General features: G+C 54.9%; 1 protein-coding gene across 1 annotated transcript in view; it reads right to left on the reverse strand.

Annotated features, from left to right (window-relative positions):
• Positions 1–17,940, reverse strand: part of RASGEF1A (RasGEF domain family member 1A) — a 90,622-nt gene extending 72,682 nt beyond the window's left edge. Inside the window, exon 1 of the mRNA XM_006050750.4 lies at positions 17,811–17,940. The gene's annotated coding sequence lies outside the window, so the exon portion shown is untranslated. The remainder of the gene's footprint in view (positions 1–17,810) is intronic.
• Between the last annotated feature and the right edge of the window lie 724 nt (positions 17,941–18,664).

An 18,664-nucleotide genomic window follows, 5' to 3' on the forward strand; every position in this document is an offset into this window, starting at 1 on the left:
GGTAACAGGCAGGGGTGGCCTGGGAAGGTGCTCTCCCACGTCCTGGCCCTGGGCCAGCCACTAACCTCTCCCAGAGGCTCTGAGGTAAGGGCACGGACCACAGCCCCTGAAGGATCTCCAAGGGTGCGGTCGACCTGATCTGCCCCACGATTCTGCCCTGTGACTCTGTGACTGATGCCGAGAGTTGGCCAAAGGCCACCGGGCAGCTCTCCAGAGACCAAAGCAAATCAAATGAAAGGTCCCTGCGCTGAGACCTTCGGGCTCCCCAGTGCCAGGGGTAGTGTCCAGCTCCCAACTCAACTTGACCTCTGGCGCTGGCCCTGGTCAGTCCACATCTGGGACAGACGTGGCAGTCAGTGGGGCCCAGTTGGCTCATGATGGCAGGCTGTGGTCTGGGAAGACGCCGGAACCAAGAGGAAGGGCCTTATTTTCACTCAGGCCTGAACCCCTGGGTTGGTCTGTTTGCTCTTGAGAACGTATCAGAATCCCCTGGTGGGCAGCCCCTCCCCTAGAGTATCTGATCAGGAGGTCGGGGCTGGGGCCTGAGAACCTGCATTTCTAACATGGTCCAGGGGATACTGAGGCTGCTGGTCCTGGGATCCCACTCTGAGAACCGCTGATCTAAAATCACAGTTGAAGGACTTCCCTGGTGGTCCAGTGGTTAAGAAACTGCCTGCCAATGCAGGGGACCCAGGTTTGATCCCTGGTCTGGGAAGATCCCACATGCCGCAGAGCAACTAAGCCTGTGCTCCACAACTGCTGAGACTGTGAGCTGCGGTACTAAAGCCTGTGCGCCTAGAGCCCATGCTCTGCAACCAGAGAAGCCACCGCAATGAGAAGCCCACACTCAGCAACAAAGACCCCACACAGCCAAATATAAATAAATTAGTATTTTAAGCAAAATAAAATCATAGTTGGGAGAGGGTCTGGAAAGCAGAAGGAAGGAGGCCCCGTGCTCAGAGCCCGGTGCCCCTCCCCATCAGAGACAGCTTCAGGGTCGGCAGGAGTCCAGGCTGGGCTGGGCAGGGCTAGGATGCAGGTAGCTCAAGACGCAGGCCACACCTCATGGCAAGAACACCCCAGCCTGCCAGGAAAGGAGCCCTGGGCTTTAGCACTCTTGCCTAGCACTGTCCCTCACACCAGACAGGTGGCCCTGGGAGCTTCTAGAAACCCGCTTTCCCCCATGGTGCGTGTTTCTGCCTCTGGGCCCTTGTCCATTGCCCACCAATCCTTCAGCTTCACCTCCGGGGAGGCTCCCGACCCCCAGCTGAGCAAAGCCCTGTGACTGGTCACATACCTCTACCAATGGTGGCATTGTAGAATCAGACGCAGAGCAGCCAGGGGGCCACAGGCGTGGCTGCCTCTGTGGCTCCAGCAATGCATTGGTGAGGAGACAGCTTCTGCCTATTCATTCATTCAGCAAACACGGGGGGCTGGGTGCTGGGGGGAAGGAAGGGGGAAGGGAAGAGGGAAGGAGGCTGCCTAACACTCGAGACCCTTTGTACATGCACCACACATCCCTGTTGTCTGGACAAGGAGATGGCAACCCATTCCCGTATTCTTGCCTAAGAAATCCCATGGACAGAGGAGCCTGGTGGGCTATAGTCCATGGGGTCACAAAGAGTTGGACACGACTCAGCAACTAAACAACAACAGCAAATCCCTGCTGTCAGTGTCCACACTCCCAGCCAGGCAGGCCCTGGAGCAAGACCAGGCTGTGAAAGGCCTCCTGGCAAGGAAGCGGCAAGAGGACTCCTAGGTGTGGATTCTGCTACTGGTGGATTCTTCTGGCCAGTGAAGTCAGAGACCCCCTGCTCACTGCCCATGATCCACACCAGCATCAGCCCATCCATACAGGGCCTCACCAGACCCCAGGCACTGCAGGACACGGTCAGAGCTCAGATCCCTACAAGCCAGCATGAATGGAGCAGGTCACTGAGCTGGGATCTAGACCACAGGGACTCCCTGTGTGGGCCCCTCCCACAGCCCCGCCCCCACAGACCCTGCCTTCCCAGAAGACCCAGGTCTCTGCCTCCAGGGGCCCTTCTTCGTCACCTTCTTAAGCCCTTCACTGGGAAAACCCAGCTTCTGTATGTACGGAGTGGGTGCCCCACCTCTCCTAGAGCTCCAGGGTCTCCTCCCAGCTGGGAACTCTGCCATGTCATGAGGCTGCCACTGTCTGATGCTCTCTAATGCTCTCAACCATGCGAAGAAGCTGCTTTGGTTTCGATAGATGCTGGGCCTGTCAGGGCCTTCAGCTTCCCTCCCACCCTCTCTCCTAATGCAGAGACAGCTCACATCCATGGACTGAGAGCAGAGACGTCTCAGGCCAGTCTCCCTCCACAAATCCTCTTTACCAGCTTCTCAAATGTGCACGCATTTCTGCTCCAACAAGATCTAGCATTCAGGGAGAAAAAAGCCTCACCTGCTGTAAGACTGCCCCTCAACATATCAGGACTGATGAGAAAACCAGGTTGGGTCAACCACCCCCATGGGTGTGATGTCACACTAGGAAACAGTCGCAGTGACCACAGTAAATAGCACAGTTAACAAGGCTAAGTCCTACCAGATAAAGGAATCCTACAGTAAATACAGGGCTGTATTTTCAAGACACAACTTGGAAAAAAAAAAATGGTAAAGGCAACTTGAGAAGGAATGTGGTCAGGTGAGGCTGCTGAGTTTTAGAACAAGCACAAATTGCAAAAATCAGAGGAACCATGTGTTGGTTAAAGAAAGAATTTAACACTTATCTTCCTTTTTTTAATGAATTATTTCAGGGCACCCAAATAGTCCTGGTTGATGAAGTAACATTTTTTTACAGAATTCCACTAATGCATTCAGACAGAACAATTAGATAGGTGCCATGTTGCAACCCTGCATGCCATGCTTGACTCAGATGGTGGTCATCAGTGGCTCAAACAATCAGGATGGACAAAGAGATGCCAGAGCATGAGGGTATCTCCTTCTATCTCCCCCACGTTCATGACCACTGCAACCAGACCTGACGTGATAGACTCCTGCCACAATGCCATGAAAAGGGCAACACCATTCTTGCCCAGATAACATGAACCCCCCAAAAATGAAGCTGTTTGAGCTACATCCTAGTTTAGAGGAAATGCGAGGACTGGAGGAACTAGTTAAATGACACCAAGAGGAAGCAAACAGACAAGTCTTGAAAACAGGATACTATAGAGAACTCAAGAAGATTATGCAACAAGCCAACAGCTTTTAAAAGGAGTGGTGGGGAAATAAGCTGCTTTAGATTAAAGAGGCTTTAAGGACAATACAAACCAAATGCCACATATGGATTTAATTTGGTTACCAATTTCACAAACCAACTGCAAAAAGGCATTTTCAAGACAATTAAGGAAAATGGCATGTGTTCTTGGTGTTAGATGATAGCAAGGAATTGCTGTTAATTTTGTTAAGTGTGTTAATAACCATGTGGTTTTGTCTGAAAATGGCCTTGTTTGTTTTAGAGATCCATACCAGAGTATAGAGGGGCAAATTACCGAGGTTGGGGATTTGATTTAAATACTTCAATCAAAAGGAAAAAGAAAAACAGGAGACAAAAAAGAGACAGGAAGAAAGAAAAATGAATTTAAGTGAAGCAAGTAGGTAAAATCTTAACTACTGAATCTGGGTGATAAGAATATGAGGGTTCATGACTATTCTTTTTACCTTCTATGGCATTTGAAAATTTGCATAATAACAGTTAAATTTAAAACACGATATCAGCCCATGAATATACAGTCAGAGCAATGAAGCCAATGAGAAAGTCTAGAAATAACCCCAAACACATGGCAGCTCAATATATGATAAAGGTGATATTTCAAATCAGTGGGGAAAAAAGTAATTATAAGTGGCGTTGGACAAATGGATGACCATCTGGAAAAAAATTAAGTTGGAGTCCAGCAGATGGATCAAACATTCACACTTGAAAAAAAAATGAAACCATAAGTTTATGAGAACATACGAGAATTTCTTTATACTCTCAGAGAAGAGTATAAATTCTGTTCATTTGAATACCACGAAAGTACTGGTAGGTAACCATTTTTGCCTACAGAAATAGTAATTTCACATAAGTTCATGTATGTTACAAAACCCCAAAACCATTTTTAAAAATGATGGTTCTGCTGCTGCTGCTGCTAAGTCGCTTCAGTCGTGTCCGACTCTGTGCGACCCCATAGACGGCAGCCCACCAGGCTCCCCCGTCCCTGGGATTCTCCAGGCAAGAACACTGGAGTGGGTTGCCATTTCCTTCTCCAGTGCGTGAAAGTGAAAGTGAAGTCGCTCAGTCGTGTCTGACTCAGCGACCCCATGGACTGCAGCCCACCAGGCTCCTCCATCCATGGGATTTTCCAGGCAAGAGTACTGGAGTAGGGTGCCATCGCCCTCTCCGATTGCATGGCAAAAATCATAACAAAATGAAAATACAGATAAATTGGGGAAAAGATTTGCAACTCATACTCCAAAGTATCAGTTGCCTCAATATATAGAGATTTCTGTGAATCAATAAGAAAAATGCCATCAACCCAACATAATATGTTAATAAGTCAAACACCAATTCATCAAAAAGAAAATATAGGTGGATCTTCAGTTCAGTTCAGTCGCTCACTTGTGTCTGACTCTTTCTCATTCATAGTAAGAGAAATTCTATATAAAATTGCAACAAGATACCATTTCTCACATAACAGATTGGCCAAGAGGATGGAAAAACAGAGGCTCACATAAACTGCCAGCAGAGGTATAACCAAGCATGGCCATGGAGGACAGTTGGGCAAAATCTATCAAGATTATAAATGCACCTCCATTTCCCCCTGCTATCTTATTTCTAGGGATTTATCCTACAAATATGCTCACACTTGAGCAAAAGCATACACATGTAAGGGTCCTCATTGCAGCACTGCTTAGAAAAGGAGAGTGGATACAGTCTGGATGTCCACTTTTCAGTCCCTGGATGAACGAGTTATCATGCATGCGTGCTCAGTCACTTCAGTCGTGTCCGACTCTTTGCAACCCTATGGACCATAGCCCGCCAGGCTCCTCTGTCCACGAGATTCTCAAGGCAAGAATACTGGAGTGGACTGCCATGCCCTCCTCCAGGGGATCTTCTCAACCCAGGGATAGAATCTGCATCTGCCTGTATTGTAGGTGGATTCTTTACCCTCTGAGCCACCTGGAAAGTCCTGAGTTATCATACATACATCCACTGTGGGAAGACCACATGTGTGCTAAAAGCAGCAAGGCCACTCTACACACACTGAGACAGGAGCTCCAAGACGCTCCAGGGAGAGAAGCCAAGCCAGGCACAGGTCCATCACCACCACGTGCCTGACGGGGACTGATGCACTGCCGCTGTGTGGGGACCAGAAATACAAGGCAGATACTCAGGAAACAGATCAAAACAGGGTTTCAGCTGGGAGGAGCCAACAGTTGGCCGGGGATGGAAGAAGACATGCTCCACCTGGACACTTTTTCTTACCTTTTTTTTGTTTTTGACCACGTGGCATGCAGAATCTTAGTTCCCTAACCAGGGATAGAACTAGTCCCGGCAGTGGTGGAAGCGCTGAGCCCTCCCCACTGCACCACCAGGGAATTCCCCCCTTTTTACTTTTTGAATGCTATTAAAATAAATACAATACTGCAATTTGCACATGGAGGAGGGGGAAGGGAATCCTAAGGAAAGAAGAGCTGGGGAGGGTGAAGAGCTGGAGAGGGCCCCACCCACACAACCACATGCCCACATGCTAGCCATGCCTCTCTCAGCTTCCCAGAGCACCTCAAACTCAACATGACTCCATTGATCTCAGCCTCTTCCCCCAGGCAGGGCCCCTGAGCAAGCCCCACCACCAGGCTCTCTCCTGGAGGAGGTGCAGCGCTGTCCACGTGGGGCTGGAACACGTGGTGTGGCGGGTCAGCTGCCGCTCTGCCAGAGCCATCCACACGTGGACACAGCTGAGCCACAGAGGTGGTATGAGACCCCAGTCAAAGCCACAACTCCCCTGGCTCACCCCAGGGTGACCTGTCATTAGTGGCAACAGTCACTGTCTGCCCCAGACTGTATCCCCCCACTGACTTGGCATTTCCAGATGTGCCAGAGTGTGTCTATCTCGGGGCTGGGGGCTAGCGGCGCCCTCTGCAGGGGCACTCTCATCCCCCTTCGGATGTCTATGTCAGAAGCTTTCTCTGTCTCTTTTCTTAACTTTAATAAAACTCTGCTACACAAATGCTCTTGAATGATCAAGCCTGGTCCCTGGTCCTGAAGCTAAATCTTCTTCAGAGATCACAAATCCGACGCTGTTCACCGTAAGCTATCATCTTGGGGGCTCGTCCGGGATCTTCAGGACAAGGTAAGAAGACTCAGAGCTCTAGCCTCTCTGCTTTCTCAGTAAGCACGTTTTCTGCTTTACTTTACTAACTTCTACAGTGTGCTTGTGTGAATGAATGACCCGCCCTGCGCAAGCAAGTGATGAGCCCTGCTCTGCAGTTTTGCGATGCCTCGTAATGACTGAAGGCAGCTCCCAAAAGGGGAACCTTATCGGGGTTTTAACCGACCTGCCAATGCCAAGAGACACTCAACATCCTTGCGAGAGGAGCAGCCAGAGATAAGCAAAGTGTGTGAACCAAACTTTCCTTTCTCGGTCACCTTTTCCTGGTCTATTTGACCATTTCGTAATTGCGTGGGGAATTAGAACTACTAACGAAATCTGTCAGATCATAGACTTTCAAGGGACTTGTGATCCATGCTGTTACTATGTACTTTTACTTAGACCCCCCCCCCACAAGCATGAGGGGCTTCCCTCATAGTTCAGTCAGTAAAGAATCTGCCTGTAATGCAGGAGACCTGGGTTCTATTCCTGGGTTGGGAAGATCCCTGGGAGAAGAAAATGGCAACCCACTCTAGTATTCTTGCCTAGAGAATCTCCATGGACAAAGGAGCTTGGAAGGCTACAGTCCATGGGGTCGCAAGAGTCGGACATGACTTAGCAACTAAACCACCACCACCATCCCACCTGCAGGGAGCCCCTCTCTCTCCATGTCCATACAGCTTCCTCCTCTCTTTCCAGTGAGACTGTCCTAGTCCCTCTGTTCTGATCGGAAGCCTCTGGGTGCTTCCTCTCCCTCCTCCTCCCCCTCATTGATTTCTGACTCCCTGTTCTGCCTTTCTCTAGCTGTTTTCAGACTGGGATAGTGTCTGCGCTCCCCGATCCTGGGCTGGGCCTGGTGCACAGGTCCTCCATACACATCCTCAGGGATGGGAAGATGACGGGGCATCCACCCAGGTACTTCGAGTTCTTCAATGGCTCTGCCAAAGCCCATCTCAGAAAGAGGTGGGGACGGGCAGCACCTCAGACTATGGGTCTCTTTTGGCCTGCAGTGTGGTGAGGAGTGCAGGCCTGGGTCCACACCCTGGACTGGCCACTTCTCGGCTGTCCGGCCTTGGGCAAGGTTCTCAACCCCCTGGAGACTTGTTGCTACAAGGGTGACCATTTTCATGGCCACCTGGGGCCCACTTGTGTCTGACCACCCCTCCACATCCACCTCCCACCATGGGCACCTGGGCCCCATACTCCTCTGTGCCCAGTCCCCACCTCTGCCGACCTGGCCTGCCGATCCACCCAGCACCAGTGTCCTGTGACGCACACTCTTCCTGCCTCGCTCATCCCCGCCATGAGAGCACCGAGCACGGGGCAGTGCCGGCTTCCAGAGTCCAGGGCCCGCTCCCACCCTGGAGCAGGCCTGGGGCAGACACGTTATCATTCTCCAGCGCCAGCCCTAGGGATATCTCATTAGGCTGTGCTTATAGTTTTTAATCCCTGCAGTAAAACATCTGATGGAAACTGGGTTCATCCTCACTGGGTTCCCACAGAGGGCAGGTGGGCCCTGCTCCAGTTTTCCCTTGGGGCTGACAGACTCACAAGCCCACAACCACCCTCCTCCTACCGCCCAGGGCCTGGCCAACTGCTCAGTCGGCTCTTCCAGCCAAGGAACATGGTGCAGCCTGGGGCCAGGACACGCGGGCCTCCGACATCAGAGCTTCAGAGGCTCAGGTTTGCAGCGGTCATCTATGGGAGGACATTTACAGCCCCTGGCGAAAGCCACACAGCACAGGTGAGCTCAGGGCTGCGGTGGGGGTGTGCACAGGAGCACTGACAGAGGCCAGTCCTCGCCTGAGCCCCTCAGGGACCAGAGCTCTGAAAACTGCTTGAGTCAACCTGTTAACAAACAATGGGAAAACAGTTGAGCGACTGAGTTCAGTTCAACTCAGGGTCACCTGAGTAGGTGGGTGTTGGAGTGTGTAACCCTAAGGTGGGGGACTCCTGCATGGGTGAAGGCACTTCCAAACAAGTCTGCCTTATCAGGAGGCCTGAGGTGAAAAGCAAGGGCAAGTAAAAACATGCTCCTAAAAAGAATGAAGTAATGCATTTGTAGCAACACGGATGGACCTATAATCATACTGCATGAAGTCAGACAGAGAAAGACAAATATCACATGTTATTGCTTATATGTGGAATCTAAAAAAATGGTACAAATGAACCTACTTACAAATCAGAAATCAAGTCACAGATGTAGAGAACAAACTCATGGTTACCAAAGGGGGAAAGAGGGATAAATTGGAAGATTGGGATTGACGGAAACAGTGACAGACTTTATTTTCTTGGGCTCCAAAATCATTGCAGATGGTGACTGCAGCCATGCAATTAAAAGACGCTTCCTCCTTGGAAGTAAAGCTATGACCAACCTAGACAGCATATTAAAAAGCAAAGACATTACTGTGCCAACAAAGGTCTGTCTAGTCAAAACTATGGTTTTTCCAGTAGTCATGAATGGATATGAGAGTTAGACCATAAAGAAAGCCGAGTGCTGAAGAGTTGATGCTTTTGAACTGTGGTGTTGCAGAAGACTCTTGAGAGTCCCTTGGAATTCGAGGAGATCAAACCAATCAATCCTAAAGGAAATAAGTCTTGAATATTCATTGGAAGGACTGATGCTGAAGCTGAAACTCCAATACTCTGGCCACCTGATGCGAAGAATCAACTCACTGGAAAAGACCCTGATGCTGGGAAAGATTGAAGGTGGGAGAACAAGGGGATGACAGAGGATGAGATGGTTGGATGGCATCACCGACTCTATGGACATTAGTTTGAGCAAGCTCCAGGAGTTGGTGATGGACAGGGAAGCCTGGCGTGCTGCAGTCCATGGGGTCGCAAAGAGTCGGACACTACTGAGCGACTGAACTGAACTGAATAAGGACCTACTGTATAGCACAGGGAACTCTACTCAATACTCTGTAATGAACTATGTAGGAAACAAATTTAAAAAGAATGGACATATGTATATGTACAACTGAATCACTTTGCTGTATGCCTGAAACTAACCCAACATTGTAAATCAAGTATGTTCCAATAAAAGTGAAAATTTCAGGGCAGGAATAGAGTTGCTGATATAGAGAACAGTCGTATGGATACAATGGGGAAAGGGGAGGATGGGATGAACTGAGAGAGTAGGATTGACATATACACACTACCACATGTGAAACAGCTAGTGAGAAGCTGCCGTATAGCACAGGGAGCTCAGCTCGGGGCTCTGATGACCCAGAGGGTTGGGATTGTGGGGCAGGAGAGAGGGAGGTCCAAGAGAGAACAGGTGTATGTATACATACAGTTGGTTTACTTCGTTGTAGAGCAGAAACTAATACAACATTGTAAATTATATCCAATAAAATAGTATACTCCAAAATATACTCCAAAACAAAATGTAAATAGTATAAATAATTTATTATACTATTTATAATAGTATAAATAGAAAAGGAACTGCATGTTTGTGAAACTGCATGCTTGCCTCCGCATTTCTCTACCTGCTTGCACACCCCCATATGCCCCCAAGAGCACACCCTGTACACCCCATGCGTCAGAAATCCCCATCTCAGGCTCTGCGTCTGGGGAACCTGATCTTTCAACAGTGTGAGATGAGTGGATACAGGCAAAGTACTCAGAAGAGCAGCCAGCACCTGGGGAGCCTGTTACGCCCACTACACATCCCTGAGGCTCTACAGCCCAGAGGAAAGGAACCTCAGCAGCCCCAGGGGGTGGAGAGCCTCCTGCCAGGAGCCCTGTCCAAGCTGAGACCTGAGGTGTGAGTGTGAGTTCAGGGAAGCACCGGGGAAAAAAGCCAGGGAAAGCCAGGGAAGGGAACAAGAGCCTGCTCAGGGGCTGCACCCAGGGAGAGGGGCAGCACGAAGAGCACAGGAGATGAGGGGAGGCCCCAAAGAAGCACGTCACCTACTCTCCAAAGTGTCCTTGGCCCAGAGGAAAGACCTGCATTCAAACCCTGCCTTGGCCTCTCTCTCCAGACGCAAGAGGCTCATGAGCAAAGTTGGCATAATGATGCCAGCATCAAAAAAGAAGTCTGAAGTCTGCAGCATTAAATTACATCAGGTATTAGTGAAATGCCCAGCAGAGTCCTTGGGATAGAGGGCTGGTCAGGGCTGGTGCTTGTGTGTGAATGTGCACACACACACGTTTACACACACACATACAGCCCAGGTACACATGCAGTATGCCAAGATCCTAAGCACAGATGGGGCGGTCCAGGGCTCTGCTGCCACACTGCCCACGGTTCCGTCCTCTCTCGTCTGCAGCCTTGGGCCCTTCCCTGCACTGGTCCTTCCTTTTCTTCCCCTAACAAGCCCCAGTCACCTCACAGAACCACAGCTTTTCAAAGTCTCAGTCCAACCTGAGACACACATGGTGTCCTCCCCTGCAGGGGTGGGAGTGGCTATGATGTGTGAATGGTGGCCATGGCCAGAGTATGCGCTTTAGAAGCCTTGGTCTCAGGACTTCCCTGGTGGTCCAGTGGCTAAGACTCCTCACTCCCAACGCATGGGGCCCAGGTTTGATCCCTGGTCAGGAAACTTAATCCCACATGCAGCAACTGAGAGTTCACACACCATAACTAAGGATCCACATGCCGCAAGGAAGATGGAAGATTCCACATGCTGCGCAGCCAAATAAATATTCTTCAAAAGCTGTGTCTGTGTACTGGGGGCAGGGCAGCTCCCCCAGACCCAGCCTGGCCTGATCACATGGAGAAGCCAAAGGATACTGAATTCTTCCCTAGGCAGCCCTGCAGTCTGGGAGGCCTGCCCACTGCTCTGACCCCTTTCCCAGCAGCCAGGGTTGAGGAGGAGGCACCTGGACACGGATACGGGCTCTCCAGACAAGGTCAGCTGGTAACATCTGCAGCGCCACGAAGGCTGCGTCCCACAGTGTCCCTCATAATACTTCTATCATTTAATTTCATTGTCATCTCATTTCCATTATGATTGCTTCTTGGATTCACTAAGTCTTTATGCTGCTAAGTCACTTCAGTCGTGTCCGACTCTGTGCAACCCCATAGACGGCAGCCCACCAGGCTCCCCTGTCCTTGGAATTCTCCAGACAAGAACACTGGAGTGAGTTGCCATACATGTATTTTAAATTTTCCAAATACCTAGACTCTGTTTTGTTATTAATTTCTATTAGAACTGCATTGTAGGCAGAAAACACGGTCTGAATCACAGGGTGTCTTTGATACTCCTTGCGGTGTTCTGACGGCCGGTTTGCAGGCAATACTCATGAACGTTTCCATCATTGACTGCCTGGTTCCACAAGCAGCCTGAAATGGAGCTCCGGAGCCCTGCACCCTGGGGGGCCGTCCAGGCGCTGTGGAGGCTCCAGGCTCCGCCCTACGTGACACGCCCACTCCGGAAGGGATTCTGTCTGCCCTTGTCTTTCCCACAGGAACAGCTCGGACCAGTGGCGCACCCTGCTCACTGTCAACCCTCGCTCCGTCGTCTCGGGGAGCCCCCTGACCCAGCAGGGAGGGGCCAGGGCCCAGGCGCTCAGGGAACACTGACAGAGACACTCAGACTTGCCTTGGTCGGGCGGGCTCCCAGGCTCGAGGAGGGCTGGGTGCCGGGCATGGGGGGCTCTTCCTGCGCTGGGGCTGAGCAGGGAGTGGACCCCTGGGCGGTGTGCACAGGACGTGGGCTCTTCCCGGAGCAGCCCTGATGTCCTCCTGCTCCTGGCCTCATCTGCCCAGTGGGGGCCACCCACTGCTAATAACCACAGTGAAACGAATAATTGACGGAGCCTTCTGCCTGCTCAGAGTGATTAACTCAGGAAAGCTGAGGAAGCTGGCCTCAGAACTCCACGAGCTCCTCCCCTATGAGCCTCTAATCCCATCCAACCCTAATCCACCCAGCCCTGTCCCTGAGCTGGTCCACGTGGCCAGCTCTTGCCTTCCTTCACTCTCACCCCACTCTAGGGGCCAAGACCTGGACCCCAGAGCCCACTGTCCCCTGTCAGCTTGGCCAGGGCTGCCCCTCATTTAACCAAAGCCCTAATCTCAGCAGTAACGGAGTCCGGACAGGGCTTGTTCAGAGGCCACAACTGAAACGGGCTTGGGCACCAGAACCAGCCTTCGGGAAAGTCCTGGGAAAGAGAAATCTGGGCCTCTGAGCCTGGGTTTCCACAAAGGCTCCTCACCCTGGGAGGTGCCTGGTGCCAGGGCACAGCCTGCACCCCGCCAACTCAGAGGCCTCCCTGGGCCTGCCCCGAGAGCCAGCTGTGGCTGAAATACAAGCCACACCCAGATGGGATGGAGGCTTCATGACAGTCACATGGGGAGGGTCTGGGTACCAGGCCCAGCCAGAGGGGTCCACGCGACTTGGGCAGCCTTGCTGGGGGTTGGGGAAACAGGCTCAGCTAATGAACCCATCAGAACGCACACCCTCGCCCAGCCCCCTCAGTTTCTGGGTGAGCCAGCCTCCTCCATGGAAGCTACTCTTTGTTAACAGCGTTGCCATGACAACCAGATCCAGGGAGAACTCTCTCTTCAAGGTAGAGTCTGAGGGTAACACTTGGAGAAATGGAAGTGGTGGTGACAACAGGCGAGGGCCTGGCCTCCCAGCCGCCCCCACTACTCCTTCTTGAACAGGGGTCTGGATCCCCAGACACCCCCCTCTTGCCATTCCCAGAACCTGTGGATCTGCTCCCCTCTCCCCTCCCTGAAAGGGGAAGCAAGATGGCCGAGGAGGGGGGGCACGCCCCCACCCCCAACACACAGGTTCCCAGACACAGATCCAGCCTGCCACGCACAGCAGCTCACAGATTTTCACACACATCCCACGAATGTCTGCTGAGTCCTCCAGCACAGCCACTCTCTCAGAGCTGGTGGTCCAACTGGGGCCAATGGGCCAAGTATAGACTTGACCCCAAGGGATCACACCCTGACAATTACACCGCATGCCCAGGGCACCCTCAGAGCGCACCTGTGCAGGAAGGCACTCTGAGGAAGGCCGGGAGCCGACTAGGTGGGGAGAGCCAGGGCTGCATGGAGCATAAGGCTCAGCATTTGTACAAAGAGAAGGTTAAAAAGGTCACCAGGCTGCACCATAGGGCAGGCACTGCAGGGGCAGGGGGCTGCTGGGGTGTCCAGGCCAGGGGAGGGCAGCCCGGCCCCAGGCGGTGGCAGTGGGAGGAGAAGGCACGGAAGAGAGGTCACGGTGGGGGCAAACTAGCTGAACACTCAATCAATGCCAGGGCTGACCTGGCAGAGTCCAAGAGAGACCCTGGTTGTCCCACCTGCTCAGAGAGGGGATGGGGCAGGGGAGGATTAGGGGTGCAACGAGAGTGGTCACCTAGGAGGCAGCAGGCGGGTCTGGGCTTGAATGCTGCCCAGAAGAGCTGGGTTGGGATCAGCACCAAGGAAGAAACAGAAGCCAGGGTTGAGAAGAGAAAGTGGAGGCCCAGGTCCCCAGGAAGGGGGACACCGAGTGCCCCAGGAGAGGAAGGGGGGACCTGCAGAGCCCTGGGGACCACAGCCTGGGAGCAGGGCTGGAGACGTCCCCGGGCCTCTGGAGCCTGTTTCCCAGGAGTGGGGGGTGCACAGATGGGAGTGGGCCAGGCTGTGTGGGAGGTGATGCTGTGTGGTGAGCAAGCAGAGAACACCCTTCACAGTCGGCCCCGTGCAAGGGAGGAGAGCAGGGTGCAAAGGAGCCAGAGGGGGAGACAGCTGAGGAAGGTTCGTTGTTGTGTTGAAACTGGGAGAAGCAGTAGGCAAGTGGCTTCACCTCTGAGGCAAGTCATCTAGGGCAGCAGCAGTGCACCTGGGAGGAGCCCGGGGTGGGAGGAGCTGGACAAGCCGATTTAAGCGCCCCCTGGGTTCTCAAGGCTACACCTACCGGGCCAGCTCCCTGGCTGGGGGTCTCAGCACGTGTGTCCCCCAGAGAAACAGGGGCCTCTCCTCTGAAGAGCTAGGACACTTACCAAGGCCCAGGCCCCTCCTCCCTGAGCTGGCACTCGCCCACCGCTCCCCAAAGTCACCCTGCACTGTGGAGAACCCAGAGCCACTCCAAAGGGACACCGGGGACCCCGAGCTCCTGCCACCACCCCAGGCGGCACAGGCCGCAGCCTGCCCCTCCCCTCCCCGGCCAGTGCACCAGCCCTGAGGAGCTGCCCTGTCAAGTGAGCTGGGGAGAAGCGTCCAGGGCAGGATCCCTGGGTGTTGCCCTGAATCCTGCCCCAAGCCCCTGTGGGGCTCTGAGGAAATGCTTCGCACACAGACACGGGAAGCCATGTCTGTCCACCCTGAGGCAGGGTCAGCGCCAGGCAGCGCTCACACCCCTGCCCCTCCCTGGCCCTGCAGGCATCCGTGTGACCCTAACACCGCCATACCAGACACCTGTCACCTTTCTGCAGGCCTGAGCCCCGTCCCTTCCCTGCCCCAGGGTGATCCCCGCTCCTCCACTCCTGGCCCCCCGCCCTCCCATACTCTGTGTGGGCCAGAACATGAGGTTCTCGACTCTCCCTTCCACGGTTCTCGCCATGCTGACATCTGCTGACCTTCCCAAAGCTTGCTTTGAGGTTGTGAGACTGGGACTTCCCGGTGTCCCCACTGCAGGGACATTCTGAATGCATCCACAGCGGCCAGTTCACTCTGCCCAGGGCATCTTGTGTTCATTCTCTGACACGCACATACACACACACAGAGCCCCAGGCTCTGTGCCCAGAAAGAGGTGAGAAACACACTTAGTCTTAACAGAGGGCAGAGTGTCCTCCCAGACCCCAGCAGATCGGGGGCCCTGACATGCGGCCAGTGGGTGTCAGAGGCCACCCTTCCCTCCTGTGGCCAAGGGCCCTGCAGCCTCCCACCGAAGCCTCCCTGTGACTCCAGGCCTCCCTTCATCCCCGCCGCCTCCCTCTGAGCTCCCTGCCTCTCTTCTTGGATTCAGCTGGAAGCCGCGTTGCTAAGTAAACACACATCTCAGGAGGGAGGTGGGCAGGCGAGGGCAAAGGGATGAGCGGCAGCCTGCAGTGGGTGGGAGCTCCACGAGGCAGATTTCTGCTCAGCATTTGGAGGCTCTGAGAGAAAAAACAGCCAGCGCGGACCAGGGCTGAAGCAAGCAGATGGCCTCGGGAGGGGAGAGAGAGGGAGGAGGCGGCCCAGCAGGGGGCAGTAGGAGGGCCGGCCGGACCGGGAGCCACACTGAGCCAAGACCACCTGGACAGGCGTCTACTGCTTCTCTGCCCCTCTCCCACACTGTGGCCTGGCACCTACCCCCAGGAGGTTCTGTGGGGCTGCCCGGGGCCCCTCTTCTGGGGTAGGGTCATGCGGAGAGGTGCAGCCGACACTCGCCCACCCCGGGCCCAGCTTCAGCTCCTAGCCCTGCACCTTCACTTGGTCTATTTGACCAACTTGGCTTTGAAACATACGGCTTCAGAACAGGGTTCTGTGGTCAAAAAAACAAATATCAACCAAAGCTATTCCAGTCCCACCCATTCGGCCTATTATCACAGATAAGGAGACAGGTGGGCACAGCCTCCAATGGACCTTCTCTGGAGGACCCAGGAGACAGGCTGGTGGGTCTGTTCCTGGCCTGGCCGGCTGCAGGGGATGCCCTGCCCCATCAGCCTGGGCACACCAGCCTCACTCAGGCCGACCCAGCACAGATGCTGGTGGTGCTGGTATGTCTCCCTCCTCCCCCTCCTCTTCCTACTGCTCCTCCCCGCATCCTCCTCCTCCTCTCCATCCTCTTCTTCCCCCTCCCCCTCCTCCCCCTCCTCCTCCTCCGCCTGCAGTTGCTAAGTTACACCAAAAAACCCCTCCGCTCTGTGTGAACTGTTCCATTTCCACGATTTGCCAGGTGGAAGGGAGCCATCAGGCTGGCAGTTCAAGGATGCCTCGCAGAGAAAAACAAACTTGTTGGCTGGCTCTCTGGTCCCCGGGGCATACCTGGGGACACCTGTTTATGCTCCCCAACCCCGGAGCCATGTGCTGAAGCACACAGCTGCCCTCGGGAGGGTGTTAGCCTGTGGGTCCACACTGCCTACTCTTCTCAGGGGCAGGGCTTGCAGATTCTGCTGCCACCCCCACCCAGGCCCATGTGGTCACTATGATACATGTCCCTACGAACGAAGAAAGGCAGAAGGGGAGAAAACCTACCCTTGTGCCCCCAGCCAAGGCCCTCCACATCCCCCTACTCTGAATCCCCTCCTCTTATTCTGGGCTGGGGTCCTGAGGTGCCAGTGCAAAGTGTCCCCAGATGTAGGGGACATACCCTCAGAAGTCGCTGAAACCACGGTGTCATTCTACAGACAAGGAAGCTGAGTCTCGAAGGAGCCTGCAGCCTGCCCACAGCTCCAAAGTCAATACCCGTGGCCTCCCAACTGCACACAAGAGCTACTGCTTTGCTCTCTAAGCCTCCTACCTGGGTAGGGAAGGGCCTGGACCCATGCTAGGCTGGGAAAGACTATGTCCAGAGGGAGGTGGGAGACCCCTGAGGGGCAGAACAGACCACTGCCTCTTCGAGGTCCCCCAGCAGGCCAAGCTCATTCTGGACGGCGTGGGCTCCCAGGGCAGGTGGCCATCAGAACCCTTCCATTGGTCTGGAGGATGGGGGAAGTATGAGAGCAGTGGGGAGGCTGAACCTGATGGGGCTCCCAGTTCTAAGCAGGGAAGGAGGGTGTCCCGGCCCCACCACATCTCAGCCCCAGGTGGCTCCCAAGAAGTAGGCGGCCTCTGTAACTGTCCATCAGCTCCAGCGCTCCCAAGCAGCTAGAGATGAGGGCCCAAGGGGCCGGCTGCGTGTCTCTCCCTAGACCCAGTGCCCCCTCCCCCCGCCCCACAGGCGCAGATCAGAACTAGCTGCACCTGGCCCTGACTGTTTCCAGCAGGGGGGGCCTGGGGCAAAGAGAGCGCGGTCCTTCAAATGACCCTTGCCCACGGTGCAGAGAGGGGCATCTCGCCCTAGCCGGCTCTCCTCAAAGGCTGCGCTCACGCCCCAATTCCTCGCCACACAGCAAGGGCGTGAGATGCCACCGCGGGGCCCAGAATGCAGACAAGCAAATGGAAACTTCCAACTGCGCAGCCCCAGCTCCTCAGATTTCCCAGCCCCCTCCTCCACGCCAGGCCCGGGGCAGGCGACCCGCGCGTGGGAGCCCACGCCAGCCTGCCAAGTGCGCTCCCGCCACGCCCAGGCTGAGACCGCCCGGTACCCCACAGGGGCTGGGGACTGGGGGGTTCTGGCGCTGTCCAGCCCCGGGCGGAGTTCCGGGGAACTCCGCACTGGGCTCCCGCACGCCCTTCTCAACGCGCGTCTCCCGACCCGCGCCGGGAGCCCGCTCCCCGGCCCCACGACGGCCGCGCCGGGCGGGACCCTGGACCCGCGTACGCCCCGCCCTGCCCGCGCGGGCGACCGGAGGGACGGCCCGCAGGAAGGAGTGAGGGACGGAGGGACTGAGGATCGGGCGGCCGCTGCCTACCTCGGTCCGGGCCAGCGTAGCTCCCGCGCAGCCCTCGCGCCGCAGTCGGGCCCCAAGCAGCGCGCGGCCGGCGCCGGCGGCGGCTCATGCTCGGCACTCGGGCCCGCGGCACCCGCCCACCCGCGGCCGCCCCCGCGCTGCGCCAGCTGCGGGCAGAGCGGCTCCCTCCGCAGCCGGCGCCGGGGAGCGCGAGCGAGCGAGCGCGGAGCGAGCACGGAACGGGCACGAAGCGGGCACGAAGCGGGCACGGAGCGGGCGGGCGCGAGAGCGCGGGGAGCGGGAGGGCGCAGGGCGAGGATGCGGGGCGGGCGCCGAGAGAGGGAGGGCGCGGAGTAAGGAATGGTGTGGGATGGGCCCGTGGAGAGCGAAAAGTGTGGGACGAAGGTGCAAGGAGAGGTAGGGCGCGTGTCCAGGGCGCAGGGCAGCGGGCCGGAGCAGGGGGTTGGGGGCTAAGAGGGAGGGCGCAGGGAGAGACAAGGGCCAGCCTTTCATTTAAAAAAAAGACAAGGCAACAAATACCCCGAAAGGTGATGTGGCCGCCTCAGGTAAAAGACCCTTTGGAAATTCTCGCAGAGCTGCCAAAATTCTTATCATCGGCATCTGGCAGTGAAAGCGCTTCCGTGGGCAAATCTGGTCCCTTTGGTTATTCCAACTATCACAACCATCCTGTGGGGTTGGTTTTGGTTTTGTTGCCATTGGGCAGATGAGGAAACAAATATATGGTCAGGGAAGTGCAGTGACCCAGCAGCATCTCAGAGCTGATAAGTGGCAGAACCAGAGTCCAAAATCATCTTACAAGATTCCATAGTCCCCATTTTCCCAAAACCACTAAGAGGACGATCCAGGTCCTCCTA

The sequence above is a fragment of the Bubalus bubalis genome, chromosome 4 (assembly GCF_019923935.1).
Source record: "Bubalus bubalis isolate 160015118507 breed Murrah chromosome 4, NDDB_SH_1, whole genome shotgun sequence".
Classification (NCBI taxonomy): Eukaryota; Metazoa; Chordata; class Mammalia; order Artiodactyla; family Bovidae; genus Bubalus; species Bubalus bubalis.